This window comes from Calonectris borealis, chromosome 2 (genome assembly GCF_964195595.1).
Source record: "Calonectris borealis chromosome 2, bCalBor7.hap1.2, whole genome shotgun sequence".
Classification (NCBI taxonomy): domain Eukaryota; kingdom Metazoa; phylum Chordata; class Aves; order Procellariiformes; family Procellariidae; genus Calonectris; species Calonectris borealis.
The window spans coordinates 56,141,423-56,160,669 of record NC_134313.1 but is presented as its reverse complement, the minus strand read 5'-3'; the positions used below and the strand labels follow the sequence as shown (position 1 = coordinate 56,160,669).

The window sequence follows — 19,247 nt, the reverse complement described above, 5'->3', positions numbered from 1 at the left end:
AGCCCACACTAGGAAGTAGTGATATGTGTGGAAATAATGATGCTCTCTGGTGTAAATGGCTCTTTAGAGTGATGCTGTAAATACTTCCCCTCGTTCATCACCCCGTGCTCACCAGCTCTGCGCTCTCCCGAGCCGGCCCCCTGGGGCTTCCACGTTCACATCACGGTCAGAGATGAATGTCCTCTCTGTCGCAAGGTTTCAACTTTATATCACCTATTACCACAAGTTGTCATGCCGGGTTACCGTAAATCAGATTAACATTCTTCTAATGTAGCCTCTGCGAGGGACCCTTAGCAGGGGGATTTCAGAGAGGGGTGCTTAGGATGATAATTTTAGCAAGGAGAGACTCCTCTGCAATGTGCTAAAAGCATTAACCACAACATAAGCAAAAAAATGCCTCAGAGTTGTTACAGCCTATTAAGTAAATACATTAACGAACGTATGTAAACCACCTCCCGAAATGCGGCTTTGGAAATACGAGCAGAAAGTACCGGAGGAGGGTCAGTGTAATTTATTTCTGTTTTACCTGCCCCAGAACACTCTCATTTCCTGATGAACACAATGACTTGGCACAACTTGAAGCCCGGCAAGTCAGATTTCTCTCAGCAGACATCCTGATCACTCTGACGGATATTTTAGGAACTCACCATTAGTTCCTTTAATTAATGCCTCCCCGACAGGGGCTGGCGTGGCCTTTTCCCACATCAGCGGAACAAAATATGCTTCGGCCATTTTGTCCAATAAAGTGGGGCTGGGCGATCGCTTCCGAATTGCCAGTTCCCCTAAAGCCCCAGGTACCTGCTGCCGTCCATGGCAGAGCACCAGCTTCCCCTGGGAGCCTTCCCACCCCTAAAACTCATTTTATAACACTTTTTCTACATGCTTGGTTTCTTCCCAGAGCCCCCCTCGACTAAGAAAGCCCTTATACCATGGGATGCACCATCAGTCCTTTCCGCAATAGCCAGTGGAAATTTGCGCGGCGTGACCGAAGCCACTTCCCTGCTCACAGCTTCACTCCTTGCCTTGCAGCCCTGCTCCAGCTGGGAAGCCCGGCCTCGCCGTCCCCAGCCAGAGCCGTGTCCCCGCTGTGACAATGCCGGCTCTTGGCCGGTGGACGCCTGCTGATGCATTGGCTGGGGCCAGGTCCCAGCTCCCTCACCTCGTCCTGTGCATCCTGCCATAGGCCTGGGACTTTAGTTTCTATGAATGCTTTGCCAAATAGCAGAAAAATCAAGTCAGGCTGTTTAACTAAATTTTGCCTCAGGCTCTTTGAGGCCAGCACGTCTTGCATATCAATTTGCAAAGCTGTAAAAGTCAATAAGTGTAGATAGCTCCCCAGTTAAAAAAAAAAAAAGAAATGCAGGCGACCCGGAAATTTGCTTGCCACACAACTCCCTTTGATAGCTGGATGTTCTCGCTGAGCCGACCTAAGCATAACTTACCACAGAAAATTATCTCGCATGCTGAACAAAAATTTCCTCGTTGGAACTTCAACCTTTGCCACTGGCGGCTGGCACCCCGTGCCCCCCTCACAAGGAGATCTCCCCCACGGGTATCCTTTGAACTCTTAAGACTACGTGTGGTGGATTTCAGCAATAATTTGCACCGCGGGCAAAATTCAGGCAGAGGTGCCAGCAGGCGTGGCTGGCCGAGTGCCAAGGGACGCCGCAGCCCTTCCTACCGCAGCCTTGCACCGCGGCGTTTAGGAGGGAGCCTGCCTGCCCCTGCCGCTCAGCCGCGGGAAGGGAGAAGGCCTTCCCTGCCGGCGGGCAGAGGGATTTGCTGGGCGTTAAGCGCTGGCGCTGTGTAGCCGGCAGGCTTTCTAAATGCGGCGATCCTGGCTGCCTCCCATGGGGGATAAGTCAGCCTCGTCATGACTTGCAGACCTCGGCAGGGTCAGGTATAATCTTGGCGTTAATGACTTAGGCATGACACCCAAAGCGGCTGGCCTGGGAACACTCTTCCCGTTGTCTGGTCTCACAGCCACTTTGCCCAAGACAAGTCAGCCCTGAACGGTTCTGGTTCTTCCTCGGTGTGCTTTTCTCCAGGAAAAACTTCTGCGTGGGTATCTCCATCTTCTCTGAATCTGGCTGAGGGTTTCCCATCCTGGGATGGTTGTGTTCCTGGGATGGTTGTGTTCCCAGAGCTGTGACCTCACTTCTCCGGATGTTCAGGGTGGTTGCTTCCAAATCCAAGCAGGGATTCCCACTATCTGGAGATGACAAACTGTCTTTTCACACTCCCACCAGTGCAGCTGTATTCTCGTTTCTGTCCCACACTGCCTCTACTCTGTCCCTCTCTCTGTCTGAAGTGCACTTGTGCATGGGCTACCTATAATTTAAACAAAAAATCCAGGAAATTGCTACGGGCCGTTGAGGGAAGGAGACCAAAAGGATGGGGAGCTCGCGTTTTCTGGCGGGCAGTGTGGCTCGGGGAGTCCTGGGGCTGCTCACCCGCTCCTGTCCTTTGGCTGTTGCAAAGAAGTTTGTGGTTTCCCTGGGCCTGTTACGCCCTGCCTGGGCTACCGCTGCCTCCTCAGGGCATTAAAGACCATGTTCAACTAGTTCGGACCGGGCGGCAGCGCCTGCACCGGAGCCTCTCAGCGCCGGCTGTGGCCACGGGCTCCTCGTGTGCCCAACGGCACGAAATGACGGCACAAAGTAACGTCACGGAACCGTTTTTATTATTTTCCCTTTTTTTCCCCCCCGAAAAGAAAAAGCAAGGGACCGTGGGGTGGTGGCAGGGGGAGCTGATGCCCCGCTCCGCGCCTCACCTGCTCCCGGCCGCCAGCTCCGCGGGGCCCCGCTGCCCACCGCCGCCCGGCCGGCCCCGCGCCCCGGCCGCCCCCGCGGGCCCTCGGGGCGGGCGGAGGCGGGGCGGCAGCGGCGCCAATAGGGAGGCGGGGGGGCGGGCCAAGCCGCGCGGTGCCGAGCCGAGCCGTGCCGGCTGACGGAGTCCGCCGGGCGCTGCAGGTGGGAGCCCGGCTCCGCGGCCGCGCGTAACTTCGGCGGGCCGGGGCTGTCCGCGCCAGCCGTCCCCGCGGAGGGCGGGAGGAGGCGCCTCCCGCAGCGGCGGCGGAAAACACCTCCCGGGGCAGGCTCAGGTGAGGAGCCGCCGTTCCCCTCGCTTCCCCGGGCCGCCCTTCCCACCGCCCGGCCGGGCTCGGCGCGGTGCGGCGCAGCACGGCCCGCCGGGTCGCGATGCGCAGCGGGACCGCCGAGCCGTCCTTGGCTTGAGGTCAACGGGGAGGGCCGAGGGGCGTGCGCTGCCCCGGCCGCCCCCGCGGAGCGCCGTGCCGCTGCGCGGGGAGGCCGGGCGGGGGCCCGCGGGTCTGCGGCGCAGGGTCGCCTCTTCTCCTTTTTCCTTTTCCCCCCTCCGCGGTTTTGCTTTTGGCTGTTTAGGGTGTCCCGTCTCCCCGCCCCCTCGCCGTGGGTCGTTTCGGGGTGCCCTCGGGCAGGGCTCGCCTCCTCTCTGGCGACGGAGCGGACTTGCCGCCCGCGGTGCGGGCTGCGCGGAGCCGGGCGGCGCGATGCGGATAGTGCCGCAGGCGGGTACGGCTCTTGCGGGAGCCTGTCCCCCAGCCGCCCTTCCCGCCTCTCTCTCCTCCGGGGAGCGCGGCATCTCCCGCGGAAGATCCGCCTGGCGAGCTGGGGCGCGGCGGCCGCAGAGCAAAGTTGCGGGCTTTGCGCGGCGGGGACGGCTGCGGAAGGCGGGGAGGTGGTGGTGGGGGGGGGAGACGACCGCGCTGCGCTGCGCAGGCTGGAGCGCGGCCGGGGGAACATCTGGCGGTGAGCCCGGCCGGTGCTGATAGGGCGCTGAAGCCCGTTTTTGGGATGGTTTAGTGTAGGCTTGGGGCCGGTCCTGATGAAGCCGCAAGGTTTTGCGGGCGGGCGGCGGGGTCAGTGCGTCTTTAGCATTAAAAATGTTTAATAGTGGGTATTTGTAAGGTACTCACGTCCCACTCCTCCCCCTTTTCTCTACCTTTTCGGATGTTTAAAAAACTACTCAGCCGGCGACATTTACATTTCTGTAGTAACGTTAGAAACATTAGAACATTAGTTCATTAGAAAAGTGATACTAGCAGGAAAATTAAAAGTAGTAGTAATAGAGCCCCGGGAGTGGTTGCGGATTGGGAATCCGTGGTCCCACGCTCCCGCCAGCGGGAAGCGGCGCGGAGGGGCGCCAGGGCTGTTCGGGAGCATGTGGGAATGCGGGGGGCTGGGGCTGGGAGTGCAGGGTGCAATGCAGAACTGGAAGCACCGAAACTCTGCATTTGGTGCACAGTTCAGCGCTGGGTGGCCATTTTTTAAATTTTTCCTGACAGGCTGTTGGACCCCCAAAATGCTTATTTGGGACTTGAAAAAACACCCACCACCACCACCCTTTTGCTAGGGCTGTTTCAATGCCAAGTGCTTGCGTTTTTTGATCCCAAATTGGTCATCCTTTGTCAAGCCTTAAACCTCATTAAGGTGGAGCTAACCATTTGTGAGAAGGATTTCCCCCCCCCCCCCCCCCCCCCCCCCCGGAGTTGATATGCTTGTTCCCCTCTTCTTTCCAGGGAATGATTTAGTCCCTGGCATAATGGCTGAAATCGGTGTATTGCCAGGTGCTTACCTTCTTTCAGAGTTTGGGATAGGCTCAGGCAGTATTAGAAGCTTACTAAAGGGATACTGTTATATGGTTTCCTCCATTTTTGGGCTATATTAGAAGCAGTCTAAAAATACTGGCTCATCATTCTTCAAATTGTCACTTCAAGACTTTCAAAGAAACATTCTTAGATATGCTTTGGGATTTTTTTCTTTTTATTTCTTTTTAACCTTGGAAATTGTTGGTCCTGGTATCTAATAGGGAGCTGCTCTTGGTATCCTTGTTTTTCTAACTTTCAAGTATCACTATTAATTCTGAATTGAACAGTTTTTAACATCAGATTCTTATTATTATGAAGGGTTGGATATTTTAACAAAACTTCCTGAAGAGGTACCCCCTAATGTTCCTAGAACCACCCTCCCCCTTTGCGAAGTGCCATAAACATGTCCAGTTAATGCAAATTTATCAAGAAAATGGCCTTTTCTTTGGCTTTTTTTTTTTAGTTGGGAGATACTGAGGAATCCGTTTTCCTGCTATCTCAGTACTCCTCCTGTCCTTCCTGCAGCAGCATTTATCTCAGCATATGAAGTTTCTTTCAGAGGTAAATGTTATAGAAGTCACTTGCTCAAATATTGGTTGCACATTACTGCCCAGAACTAGCTTAGGAAGGCACTTTACTATCTCACGCAACCTTATCTGCCGTTCCACAACTTCATAACAAACCCATTGGAACATGAAATGACCTTGGAAAGGCATCTTTCAATCTGACACGAGGCATGCTCTTATGGGGAACAGCACTGCTCCATGCAGAGCTGATGTTTTCAGATTGATGCTTCTGAACTGATTTTTTTTTTTTTTAAAGAGGGGAGGGAGATGGGTGGAATAATGAATTTGAAAGGAAAATATTTTTTTAAAAACAAACCCACTCAGCTGAAGTTGAAGCACCACTCAGCTGAAGAAGAGGTATATTAAGAATGTACATACGATAGTGACACTTAAGTCATGGGTGAAAACAAGTCTTCAATTTTGATCAAAGGAAAACAGCGTTTCCTCTGCCAGTTCTGATTTGCTCATTCATGAGATCTTCAAAAGCCCAAATTATTAGTGGGACTAATTGAAGCTAGTTGGGTGTGTTAAATGGAGAAGAGAAGTGATGAAGTCTGAAGGAAGCTTTACATTTAATTGTACTGTTCTTGACATCATAATGTGATGCTTCTACGTCAAAAATATTCCAGAACCCTTTCAGTCCTCAAAATGCTGCTCCTCTGGAAAGGCTGCAAGAACACTTGAGAATTAGCAACAGTGAAGGGAAGTCTTGCAGCTGTCGAGGGAATTAATGGAGGTGGTGCCCAGCCAGTAAGCTTCATGGGGTTTTGGCCAGGATGCTGGACTGGACACTTCAGGCCTTGCAAAAGGCTGGTGGACACTTTCATGCCCATGGTGGTTTTACCTTTCAGGAAGATGGTGCCTCCTGTAGAGCAGTGCCTGCTCACCGCCTCCCCCAGTGCTCCAGCCTCAGGAGCTTGTAGTACGAGTGCCACCTGCTGGGTGATGAGCACGCTTTACATAAATTGCAGATAATTTTTATATATATAAGTATTTGTGTGTGTATACATACATATAGTACATTTATGTATATGTTTGTGTACATATGGGGGTATGGCTTTTTCATAAAGATGTTCTTGGGTGAACCTACGAAACCTTGCTAAGACCTGAGGTTTCTCACCTTCTGAGGACTTACCACAGCTTGTGTTTTGTGAAACTCAAATAGCACTTGGGTTTTATGTTGCAAGAATAGAGGAGAGATTTTGATACTGCTGATGTTTAATGCTGCCTTTGCTTTACTGAAAGCAACTGGGAATTTTCAGTTGTATAGCTCATTGCTCGTGATGTGATAAGCTTTCACAGTTGTCTCGACGGTCAGATATCAAGCTGTGGAGGTAGGGCTGTAGACCTGAAATGGAGACCCAACAAACCAAACTCAAAAGTGACTCGTTATGTATCACTTAAATGTTAAATCTCCATAGCACTGCTCATTTCATCATTTCTCATGTCAACTATCTTATTTCCATAAAATTTTATGAGCATCCCATTTTGATACAAAATAGCACTTCTGATTTAGATTAGCTGAAGATGTATAGAATTTGCGGGATATTGCTGGATGGTCTTTTCCATTTTAAAGAACATTTTTTCATGTGCACACTTTAATAACGTTTGCATAGAAGAGTAAAATATAAAAGTTTGATTCCGTCCTAGAAGTTCCACTGGCAGGTGAAATCATAAATCTGAATCTGACATCATCTCCAGCAATGGCTTTCCAATTTCTATTAGTTTCCATCCCTCCTAGCCTGCTGGAGCACTGGCTGGGATGCTGTTTAAATACCAATTTGATTCAGCTGGGTCCAGAGTGAAATCAGTTGCAGCATCAAAGCTTGTAGCTGTTCTGTATTGTACTGACAGTATTAGGGAAGGATGCATAGCACTGTTTTTTGGGTTTTTATTGGACAGCTAACCTCATTACAGCTTTATTGTTTATTTATTTCGTGGGGCACTGGTGCCAGATGAGTCTTTTAGCCTGCCTGTGGGTTAGGAATGGGTCCAAGCTGAACCATAAAAGTGTTGAGGAAACTTTCAAAAGCTTTCAGCTGGAAAACCTATATTCATGTACTTTTGTGACAAATGGATAAAATGCTTCACATGGGTTTGAAAGTGTGTTCCTCCACTTGAGATCTGTATGGTGGAGAGTGCGTAACAGTTGGGAATGAGCTGATGGAGCAAAAAGCAAGTAGTGTAATTGCAGAGTTCATCTTAAAGTGCGATTCTAGCAAAAAAAAAAAAAGCACCTGGCATATCAAGAGGGATTACAAGATAGGCTTTTGAGGAGGGGGACCCACAGTAATAATGCATAACTAAAGTTCACTGTCCCCTAAAACACTCAGAGTTAATTTGATGCTTGAAAAATTGTGATTTCAGTGTCTGGTGAAGAAGCAATTGACCCTAAAATTGCTGCCTGAAGCTGAACCAACATTTTCAGTTTAATAACCAGTGTCATGCAAAAATAGCATGTGAAGAGGAGCAGGGGGAATGCAAAATGTCTCTGTGGTCTTGCTCTAATGTATCTCTCCTCACCCTGACCCAAACAACTGGCATGTAGTGTGGGGAGTGGATGCTGCTGCAGTGCTCAAGGCAATTTACATCCCATCCATTCATCCATCCCATCATGGCATATCATAACTCTTTTTTTTTTTTCTTTTCTTTCCTCACCAACCTTCCGAGCTGCTAATGGAAAGCTGCCCACTAGAACATGTCAAACTTCAACAACCACCTTTTGTTCTCAGAAGTGCATATGCAGTATTGTCAATGGGGATGCTGCGCTACTATCCCCCTCTCCCGCCCCCTCTTCATCCTAAATAAACTAGTTTGGCAGCTCTCCTGCCTTCTGCCGTTTTAGTCATCCATACCCTTTTGTTCCTTTTCTGCACACCACATTTCCCGGCCTTCCTTCCAACACCTGCTTTCCTGTGACTTCTTGACCTGTCGTCTCCTGATAAGTTCATTGATGTTCATCTTGCTCCACGCCATCACGAAAACCTTACTTTCCTTAATTTGAAGTCCTGCCTTTAGTCAGGTCACTCAGTGGCCATTACATTCCTTGGGAGCATCTTGGAATCATGTCTGCTCCAACAAAAATGTCCTCCCAGTAATCTCAACTGCCCTTGCAGAGGGGAAAGGCAGGTAATATCTTGAGGGCAATCTGTAGCTGCAGTCACACTAGAGAGTAATGGCGCATGGTCCCATCTCTGGGGAAGGGCTGCGGTTCAAGATTGACAAGAGAAATCAGAAATGAAGGCAAATCCTTTGCAATAGCTTTTCCCTTTCCTCTCCAATATCCTTCACATGAAGGCGTTGGAAAGGCTCCTTCTGTGAAAACACTCCTACAAAAACAGCAACAAAAAAGTTGCTTGCTAGCAAAGTGGTAAATACATGAGCAATCGTCATCCTTCTTCTGCAGTCTTTTGTGCTGTCTTATTAATGGGCCGTGGAGGCAGAGGAGGAGGTAACTCATCAACCGTTATCCACAGGGGGGCTGCAAATTAGTTGGCTGTGCCAGTTATGTTTTCCTTTTTGACACCAACAGATAAATTTGCCTTCATATGGCACGGTTTCTACAGGGATTAAAAAGAAACCATACCAGAACAGGGTCTGTGCAGGCAGCTTGCTGCCTTGGGATTTCTGGAGGCCAAAATGCTGCCCTGGCCCCAGGCCCCTTCGCTGGGACCCGGCAGAAGATCTTTGAGTTGTGAGGATATGTGTGTTCCCGAGAACAGTTGGTTTGAAGAATTTGGACGGTCTAAACGTATGAAATGGTCTCTCCCATTCTGTTGCGAGAGACTTTGCAACGACCTTTGGCTTCTTGGCATCCCGTCAGCCTTGGCGCTGTTTGCACGATGGTCAATCTGATGATGGTACAGCTGCTGGGAGAAGATGGCAGCGTTTCCTTCACCGCCGCCGCCTCTTCTCCACTGCAGGCTTCAGTGCTCTCGTCATCTGGTGTCTCTGCACTCAGGACCTTGTGCTCTTCCTTAACTTGCAAACGCAATTGGTTTTTCTAGTCGAAAGAAGAGCATACCTTTCACTGCCGTTACATCTGCGCGTGCAATTTGTTTAGGTTAACCCACAGCAATGGGCATTTTGTACAGATGTCTTCGAAGCATTCCCTCTCCAAAGGAATAATAATAAAAACCCCCAGCCAAACAAAAAGCAAAAAACCCAAATGCTAAATTGGGCGAATGTTTTGGAGCAGTTGCCAAAAGAAATCAGTGCTGAGCCTGGGAAAGCTGTAAGATTTGTTCTTTGGCTTTTTATTAGTAGGAGAGAAGTGGCACTTACTGGGTTTGGTCACCTGGACACTGTTCGAGGTCCAAATCCAGAAAATTTATTGTTTCAGTTTGGGTGTTCTTGGCAGTTTGCAGATGTGTAACGGGGCGAGGATACTTAGCTGTGGGGTAAGCTGCAAGCCCCCTTAATTGCAAAGAATAAATTATCAATTCCCAGTCCTTGACTGAGGATTCTGAAAATGATCAGTCGCTGTGGCCTATGGTGTTTTTTACTTTCTTCCTTGCCAAATATCACATCATCAACGATTTAGAAATGCCTGCAGTATGAGAAAATAATACACCTTTTCTGTATATGATGTTGCCCACCTGTTACTGCCTGGAGGGGAGAGGAGTACAGTAAAAAATTTAGTTGGTTTTTTTTTTTGTTACAAAATCTTCTTTATGAGGCCAGCCTTGACAGATCATTATGAACTGTAATTATTATTCTTTTATCAATATGTCATTGCTATTGTGTTTATTTTCTTTCTTTTTAGAGTAAGTTAGGGGTGTGGGTGTATGTTCAGTCCATTTAATGAGTTATCTGAAACTATTCCGTAATGCAGACTTCACAGAAAACAGTAGTGTTGTGTTGTTCATTGAATCTCAAGGGTTCTTTTTTTTCTTTTTCCCTTCATTTTCCTGCTGATTGCTATGGCCATGCTGCAACCGTGGACTTCACAAACTGGACAAACGGCTGCCTCCTGGAATATGGACGATTTTGGTGAGTCTGCAAAATGAGTTTCACTTATGCTTGCTTGGGAGAAAGAGGAGGAGTGTTATTTATTGGAATTTGGGCTTGATGAAAGCTAAGTCTGCTTTTGGGGTGTTGGTTTTGTAGATGCAACAGGCAAAGCTTACTGAATGTCAAATTTTTTTTTTATGAAGTTTTTTTTTTCTTATGTTTTATTGTTGGCAAAGGTGAAGGAATTAACATGCAGTGGATTAATTTGAAATAGTGTCATTTTATGAGATTGAGTGTTATTGCTTTTGTAATAATTTTTAAATGACTTCTGTAAGACACACTGTGAAGCAACGGCTTAGAACATTTTAATTTTTCTTTTCTGACTTATTCAGTTGTTTCTGCAAATAGTTCAGACAGAAAATGATTAATTCATTGGATGGCTTTTCAGAAAAGTACTTGTGCGGTTCTCCTTACTGTTCCTAATACCGGTGTTGCCTGTGGTGTGAACTTTAAGAGACAATGAGTTGATGGTATGTTTGCATTAAATATTGTACCAGAGTTTTCCATGAAAAGGATTTCCATCCCAAGTAGTCTCTGGTGAGATGTCTTTTTAATTAAAAAATAAAAAAGAGAGGCACAAAGCTCTCTCAGGGTCATACTCTTTGCTGGTGTGCAGACGGCTGACCTGCAGAATACCAATCTGGGGGTACCTGCAGTTGCTCCCTGAGGATGAGGCTCTGGCACTTTGGACTTTCAATTAAAGGTGACTAGAGAGCTGCAGGGAAAACATTTGCTGCAAACAAATCAGCCCGGAGATTTGCTCCAGGGGCATAGTTAGAGGTGGCATTATTCACCCAGCGCTGTCTGTAGGAGTAGAGCTGCCTCTGAGCACTGACCGGAGGTGGTTGGCAGCTTAGCAGTCTTGGGATTTATCTCTGAGCTATTTAGACCTAACAGGAGTGTCTCGTTACTGCTAATAAGCTCAATTAAGGAAAACAACTTGCCTCACCTCTCACCTGTGCAGCGACCACCTCACTTACGCACAGCCTTAAGTTTTGAGGGAGAAGGCAAATATGTTTTGGGTACGGCGCTGGCTGCCGTCCTGTCCCAGAGAGAAGCGAGCAGCCCCGTCCCGGGTGAGGCGTGGGAGGGAGCGTGGGGCCGGGCGCTGGCTGCTCTCTGACAGATTGCAGCCGGGTTTAGCTGGTGCACGCCCCTCGGGGGGGTTGGCATCGCCTCCCTCCCTCTCTTTCTTCCTTTGCAGTTGCACGGTCTGCGGCACCTGCGTCTGATGCAAAGAGCCGGAGACTGAAAGATGGGTCTTAAACTTAAGAGTTTCTTCTTGGGCACAGCTTTGGAGAAATCGGAGATAAAACCTGATATTTTACTTTTGAGCATTTCCGAAGTATTGCTGCTTAATCCGTTTTATTGATCCATAGCTTATGCCGGAAAGCCCTTGTCTCAAGGCAATATTCAGAGTCTTGGAGGATAATGACACTAATCACATTTCATATGACCTTTCAGCCAGGATGAACATATGTTGCACTGCTGCATTTTTCTCCTCTGTTAGTTCCGGTTATATATCTTTTATTCCTCAGCAGTGTGGCTTAGGAGTGCAGTTAAGAAGCCTTCTGCATGACTGGTACACGGTAATTTCAGAACTGAGTAGCAGTAGGGTCTGTAAGTGGACTGCTGCTTCAGACTGCCGTGCTTTGATGTGCTAAGAAGCCTTGATCAGCCTGAGAGAGTAATAGCTCCTGTGCCCAGGAACAGAAGTAACGCCTATTTACTGTGATGCACGCACTACCCAAAACTCTTTCAGTCTGGAAACTAGAGGAGTGCATTCCTCATGGCTTTTCTTCAGCATGCATCTTGCTTTTTTAGCCTATTTTGTAATGTACATGTATAATTGGCTCTTGTGTTGCACCTATATAAAGAGATGCCGCTTCGATATCTGGAAGCGCAGTAATATAAGCGCTGAAGTGCTGCCGTCACCGCCGCACATCGGAGGAAGTTTGATATGATCACACAGACAAGCGTTTCCACCCAAGTTTTATTCTTAGATTTATTTTTCACTTTAGCTCTGATTTGGTTATATTTGAATTTTTGGCAAATGTAGTTAGCAAAGTTAAAAATCTGAAACAGTAATTTAAATCAAAGAGCAAAGTGTACTTTGCATAAACAGATAAATATCAGAGCTAAAAGTATAAGGAATGATTTCCTTTCCTTTCACAAAAGGAGGAGAACTGATGTCACCCCAGGCTTTTCCCAGCAGTGCATGGTGGAAGGCCAAGAGACAGTGGGCACCAGCTGAAATGAGAGAGGTTCACACTGATTACAGGAGAAGCTTTTCACCCTGAGGACAGCTGGCCAGGCAGGGGCACAGGTTGCCCAGGGAGGCTGTGCAGTCCCCATCCTTGGGGATTTTCAAGACCCAACTGGACAAAGCCCTGAGCAATGTGGTTGGATCTCACAGCTGGCCCTGGAGCAGCAGCGTGGACCAGAGGCCTCCTGAGGTCCCTCCTGGCCTGAATTACCCTGTCATCCATTAAAAAGCACTTGAATATAGAGGGGTCTTTATGCTTGGAAGAAGAATGAAGTGGCAGGGTCATGGAGGGCGTTGTGATAACAGTAAGGCTGGCGGTGACTTCTGCAGGAGGGTGGCTTTGGTAACAGGAGGAGAGGAATGCAGCACCTGGCCGGACTCGTTCAGGAGTGCTGCTGTCTGGGGCCATCTCTGAAAGTTTGTTGCTCTTGGTTTTTAATTGCACAAAGCAATTAAAAACCGCCACTTGCTGATTCTGAAGAAACTGTATGCTATTTGTTTTACACCAACAGTAGCTGCATCACTAGTTTCCAAAATTTTGAAAATAATCAGTTTACTTTTGTTTATATCAGTTAACAAACCTCATCTCGTGGGAGCAGACTTCAGGAGAACCAGATTCTTCATGTAGAAGGCTTCCAGTCTTTGGGGGGTTTTTGTTTAGTTGGGTTTTTTTCCCTAAAGATTGGGCTATTCCCAGTCCTTCAAGAATGATGTGCAGATAGGAGGCAGATTGAAAGCTATGGTTGATTGGACTGAACAGGAGTCAGCTGCCCAACGCGAGGTAGGAGCTGATGCATGGTGACGTGAAGCCAAACAGAGCTCCTGGGGTCGGGGGGAAGAGAGAAGTGGTCAAGATACTGAGGCAACCTTGCAGGATGAAATAGGTGAGCCCGTAAAGAGGAGTGTGGATGGGTCAGAGATGACCACAGCAGCTTTGGAGGAGCAAAGGACTGCTAATTGTTTAGACAACCCTCCGAGTAATCCTTTGCGTTTTCAGGAAGATGGCCTGCAATGTTGGAGTTAGTCTGGCAAACACTTGTAAACAAACATAAAATGTACAAAATGCGCTATTAGTAGGGTATGGCTTATGAACGCACCAGTGAATGAATTTGAGTGTTTAACCCAATGTCAGTTTTTCTGTTGTATTTCTGGTTTTGTTGGCTTGATTTTCTTTCCTCCTGGAAGGGAGTTTAATTTACAGTTTGACTTTCCTTTTTTATGTTTGGAGGCAATACAGGTGAATATGCAAAGCAATAGTTAGTAACTCCAAGTGGGATTTCAAAGGCTTTCACTTATTTTTGCAATTTTTTTTTACCACTATCCCGTCTGCTTCCACCCACCTAGCAAGTGAACTGTCATTCTTGCCTGTTGTGCCCCAGCTGTGATGGGATATGGTCAGTGGGTGAGGTCCCAGCGAGGCCACAGTGTCTTGTCCCTTCCATATTCAGAGGCTGAAAGCCATCAGCATTATTGCTGCAAGAAACTAAAAGCTTTAGATTTTAACCTTAACTTTACCTTGACTGTAACCACGCTGTCCACGTGCATGCGCAGTGACTATCTTCAGAGTAACATTCATGTAACTATGGTGACTTTATGTCCACTCTCCCTCCAGCCTCGAATACTACGCTGGGTAATTTGCCTTTTATTTTAATTTCTTTTATACATATGCAAAGCCTTTGTATTTCTTCTTTTCTGGTTTTTTTTTTTTTTCAGTTGTTGTATGGATAATAGTGCTGATGAACAACTATTTAGTCTGACACATAAAGCATAGCTGTAAAGAAAATGAAGCAGAGAAAATTACAGTAGCAAAGGTTCCTAAATTATAGTTGTACAGGGAGAATGTGATAAGGAAGTGGTTAAACATTACTATTTAGTCAAACCTGCAACTGTGGCTGGTACTTCGATTGTCTCCTCCTTTTGCTGACAGTTAATTTGTGCGGTTGGTGAGATACTTTTCCTGCTAATAAAGTCCATGTTTTATTGAACCAGAAGCCTGTGGAAGTAAATGGGCGTGTTCTCCCAGATGGTTTTAGGTCAAGTGCCAAACAAATGCTAATTATTTTCAGATTTGCTTTTAAAAGAAATGTTAGGTGCTTACTATACCCACTGTTTAAAAAAAAAAAACCAAACAAACCAAAGCAAACGAAAAAACCCCAACAAAACCAAGACACAAATCAATCTGCTCATCTGAGAGCAGATACATGTTCCATTCAGGTATATTGGAAAACGCATGTAAGGTAATAGGACCAAAACAGGATATTCATAAACAAAAGTATTAACGTTTGAGCTGACTGTAGGCTTGCTAGAGCTGGAACGCCCGTTGCTTTTATGGCAGCAGCGTGTTTGTTCTCAAACAGCCTGGGCAGATGTCAGCATCGTCCTGTGCGTGCTCTTTGGTGGAGTCGAGCGGTCGCTTGTCAGCGTGATGGTGAGTACAAGCCACGATCTCCTAGCAGCACGTCTCGGGTTTGAAGACCTTTGCTTGTTTCAAAGCATCACAGCAGTAATCCGCGGGACCCTGAAGACCAGCTTTCATCCACAGGGACGTGGGACCAAGAAAATGTGCCATGTAGATCTTTCACGGAAATAAGGAGTGAGTAGGGTCCTTTAGGGAAAACTTGCACCTTTCTTCCTAGGCACTGTATTTTCCCTTCTGGAAATTGCTGTTAGGGTCCAAGTGGGTGGTTAGTAATAACTTCCTTTGTTTCTCCTCCCAGGCGATTCAGAAAATGTCCTAAGGCAGGCTGGGTTACTGTGGTTAATTTGGTTTGAGCAGGATGGATAGCTGTTCATGAGCAAAAGGTAGTCTTCTGTGGTAAAGCTAACTGCCTCTGTGCTTATCTTAACCTTGATGAAGCTATTACCATAGGTTTGTTAGGAAAAGAGTTAGGTGAAGGCAGTGGCCTGGACTGAGCAAAGGTTAAAGCAATCAGCTATCGCTCAGCTGTCAGCAGAATTGCATTGCTGGGAATCGCATCTGAGGCTTTGCACAACTTTATTGTCTGCTTGGCTTTTAGCTGTTCCTGCGAGCATGTCCTTCAGCAAGGTAAGGAAAGGCCAAGGGTTGTCTGGCTGTGATTTCTGCCTGCCCTTTGCATTGTGAAGTCAGTCTAGAGCGTGGCCAAAACACTGCAGAAGTAGCACTTGTTTGTGGTGGAGCCTGAGATAAATGGATTTATCCAGTAACTGCAAGGCTGTTCAAGTTGGATCTTGGCAACTTGGCTCTCTTTTTTTTTTTTTTTTTTCTTTCTTTCTCACCAGAATAGTTGTATTGAGGTTTGGTGTTGCATCTTATTTTTAACACCAAAGCTCACTTATCTTTAGTTAAACATGTGGTATGTTTATTTGAGAGAGATGGCATTTTATCAAACATCACAAATGAGCTTTCTCGTTAGAACTAATTCAAACCAACTGAAAAAGGATTTTTCCTATTTAATATAAATTTATGTGTGCAAAATTCTCATGTAGTCGGAATCAGGAGAGCTTATTGGCAAAATAAAGAGATATCAGACTCAGTCGTACTTCTCTCAACCCAGCATTACGTTTGTCATATGGTACTTTAAAAATCTATATGTGCCTAGTTTATCCAAGTATTGCGGGTCTTTTAAACTGAGCTAATGTACCTGTAGAGGAATATAAATTCTTCTGCAGTTGCCCAGTATTAAAGCCTGTCTCTTTATGCAGAGATAAAATTGCTGGCCAGTATATGTTTTTGCAGTAACGACAGTCACCGCAGCTGTTTGAGATCTGTCATGTTTATGCATGACCAGATATTGCAATAGGCTGGTACGAATTTGCTGCAAGGAGAGCTTTCATTTTTCAGTCTTGGGAAGTGGGCTCCATCTAGTGTTTAAATGAAAGATTAGACTCCAGTTCCTTTTCTTGAATGCCCTTGTGGTGTGGATGAAGGACATAGGGGAAGAATTGCGATAGGCATCACTTTCGTTGATGATTATCTAGAATGAGACGTTTCTTGATACAGTCAGTAGGTGAATGGCAACCTGAAACACTGCGTCTGTCTTGCACATGCACTTGAAGCTAAAATAATCCTTTTATGAAATGGCACGTGGCTAAAAAGAAATTAAACCGGCATGGCAATAATGTGATCCTGGAATATTTTGTGGTTGGTTCCTACATTTACTTTCGCACTATTTGATGTGGCATGTTAGAAACCAGCATGTTAGTCTATAAAATCAGAATTAGAAGGCTAATTGCGAAGCTCTTTTAAGAAGTAATGAATTTTGAAATAGTACTGGATATTAACATCCAGTCAACAGAATAGTTTTCCAGTATGTGATGCTTCTCTAAAGAAGCATGTGGGGCTCTATGCTTTATTTTTACTGTTTTCTTAATATTTCAGTTTTTGTAATATTTAATCCTCTGGTAAAGGCTACTTTATTTTTTTTATTAAAAGGGATATCATGTTTTGACCTAATTTAAACTAAAACAGAAAAGTATTTGATAGATATTGTCTCATGTCTCCAGTGCCCTGATAATAAATAATGCTGCGAAACAGAGACAAGAAGCATGAAGAAGAAAAAAAAATTTTCATATGTTCAAGGTGGTGTTAATTCATCCGAGCGACTTCCATTTTTTTGTTGAAACTGGATCAGACTGAGAAAGTTGAAATACTTAAGACTGAACACAGATTTGCCTTCTCCAGTGACCTTTGACACTCCAAACTGAAGGAGCGGGGACTCGGAAAAGTTTAGTCAGGAGGGCACGGCAGCAAATCTGCAGTGAGAAAAACCTGGGCTACCTGAGGACTATGTTTAATTATCCGTACAGTGGGGTTTTGTCCAGTTGCGTTTTTCCCTCTGGTTAAAGGGAGATTTGAGGCCACTTTAACAAGCTTTTAGCCTGAGCTCTCTGGCACCTTGCAGCCATGCTTTGAGACGGATGAGGGAAGAGGGAGGTGGGCGCCGTGCCCGGGCTGAGCGTGGCTGCGTGCCTGAGCCAGCAGCCCCTGCCTGCCTCCCTGCCGCTTGCCTGCCCACGCGGGGAGGTTGCAGACCTTTGCTGCCACTCAAAGGCATGACTTGCCCCCGCCGTCACTTACCTTGAGGGCTGGGGGGTCGGAGAGCTGCAGAGCCGCCTGCGAAGGTGGAGGGGACCCCCGACCCACGCCCAAGAAAGCTCTCGGCTTGTTTTCCGCCCGTCGCCAGAGTGGTGCGGAGCAGGGGCTGGGATCCAGTCCCGTGTCGTTGGCAATGAGCCCGTTATTGTTTCATCTGTAAAATATTCGGGGTCTGGGCTTTCCGATTGACACTTGGGAGCTGAGCGCGGACAAAGTTAATGGGAACCATCTGGCACCGGAGGGAGGAGCAAGGTGGTTACCTCGGCCACGTGAAACTGGGGAGCCGTTGAGGCACGTCTGCAGCGTGGGGGGGAAGTGTCGGGAGCGGTGGCCGAAGAGGGCACCCGTGGAAGTGGGACGTGAGTGGTGAAACGCCGCTGGGCACAGGACAGCCCTGCCGAGCCCCGGGCATGGCCCCAGAGCCTCCCGGCGTCGGGCTGTGCTTGTTTCGCTTGGCTTAGGAAGGCGGCCAGCAGTTGTGGGGGGGTGTTTGAGTATGTGTACGTACACACGCTTTCTTGACAACTCTCATAAATTATTATTTTTTTCTTTTGAGACACTGGTGTAGCTGGCAACCTCTGATTTTCCAGTTCCATACAGGTGTAAACTTGGTCTCTCAACTCCACAGAGACAGTAGGGTTGGGGTGGACCTGCTGGACCACTTGGACCTGCTGGATACTAAATACTGTCTTCTGTAGGCAAAACCTGTTTATTTATCTTTTCAATTTTTTTAAAAAATTTAAAATAGCACATTATTAAATCCCGTGTTATTTACTTTCTACTTTTCTCCTAGAGTGGACAATGAAAGCAAAAGTAAATTTGTGGCCTCTGGGTCTTACAGTGATCCAGTAGATCACTAGATATCTTGTGTTGGTTTTTTTTATTTTATTACTGGTTTAGAAGCAGTGGCTACACTGCAATTTCTAAACAAAACTTGGAAATATCTCCGCTGCCCTTACATTCTGTAAAAAGCCTTTTCTTTCTTTAAACAAAATTAAATTTGGTCCAAATCTAAACTGATGCTATGCCTTTAAACATATTTGTAAAACTATAGATTGAAAAGACAAGGCAGTATTTTTCTTTTTGGAGTGCTTGATAATACAGTGTTGTCAATTCAAGCAGTGAACCATGCACAAACTGGTTTGCATGGTAACCCACACCGTACTTCTAGCTGAGGCTAAAATTGACCACAAAGGCCTTACAGATGGTGTCTGTTGTCACCCACCAGATACACCTTGCTCACGTTCTTGCTTTGAATCTGTGAGAGGTGGGATTTGAACCCGTGCTTGCCATGTCCAACACTGCTGGTGATCATGGTGGTGGTGTCCCACGGCCAAGGGAGATGGTTAGGTTTGGCGCTGGCAGGGGAGGGAGGGTCCCCAAAGAGTTGTCCCCATCCCCCAGCATGGCCTCACGGCAGAGCTGCACCAGTGCCTCCCGGTTGAGTCCGGGATTCCTTGTGGTGAAGCTCGATAGAGGAGGGAGAAACCTCAGAAAGGCTGGACTTGGACATGATGCTGAACTGCAGGTGAGGGGGTGGTGGCACCAGGGGAAGCTCTTAAATAACGGGTGCTGCTGCATCCACAAAGTCCTTCTGTTGAGTGTAGAAGAGCCTAAAGTGATGAAGCAAATGCCAGATAGTCCCTTTGCACCACAAAATGGCAAAGCTGAGGATAATCTAGAAGAGAGATGCTTTGC

At 46.9% G+C, this 19,247-nt stretch overlaps 1 protein-coding gene across 3 annotated transcripts in view; it reads left to right on the top strand.

The window, feature by feature from the left end:
* Positions 1 to 2,925: 2,925 nt before the first annotated feature.
* Positions 2,926 to 19,247, top strand: part of EPB41L3 (erythrocyte membrane protein band 4.1 like 3) — a 142,600-nt gene continuing 126,278 nt past the window's right edge. Inside the window, exon 1 of one of the 3 annotated variants that reach the window (XM_075142057.1) lies at positions 2,926 to 3,103. The gene's annotated coding sequence lies outside the window, so the exon portion shown is untranslated. The remainder of the gene's footprint in view (positions 3,104 to 19,247) is intronic. The other 2 variants (XM_075142054.1, XM_075142058.1) reach the window with 2 other exon arrangements.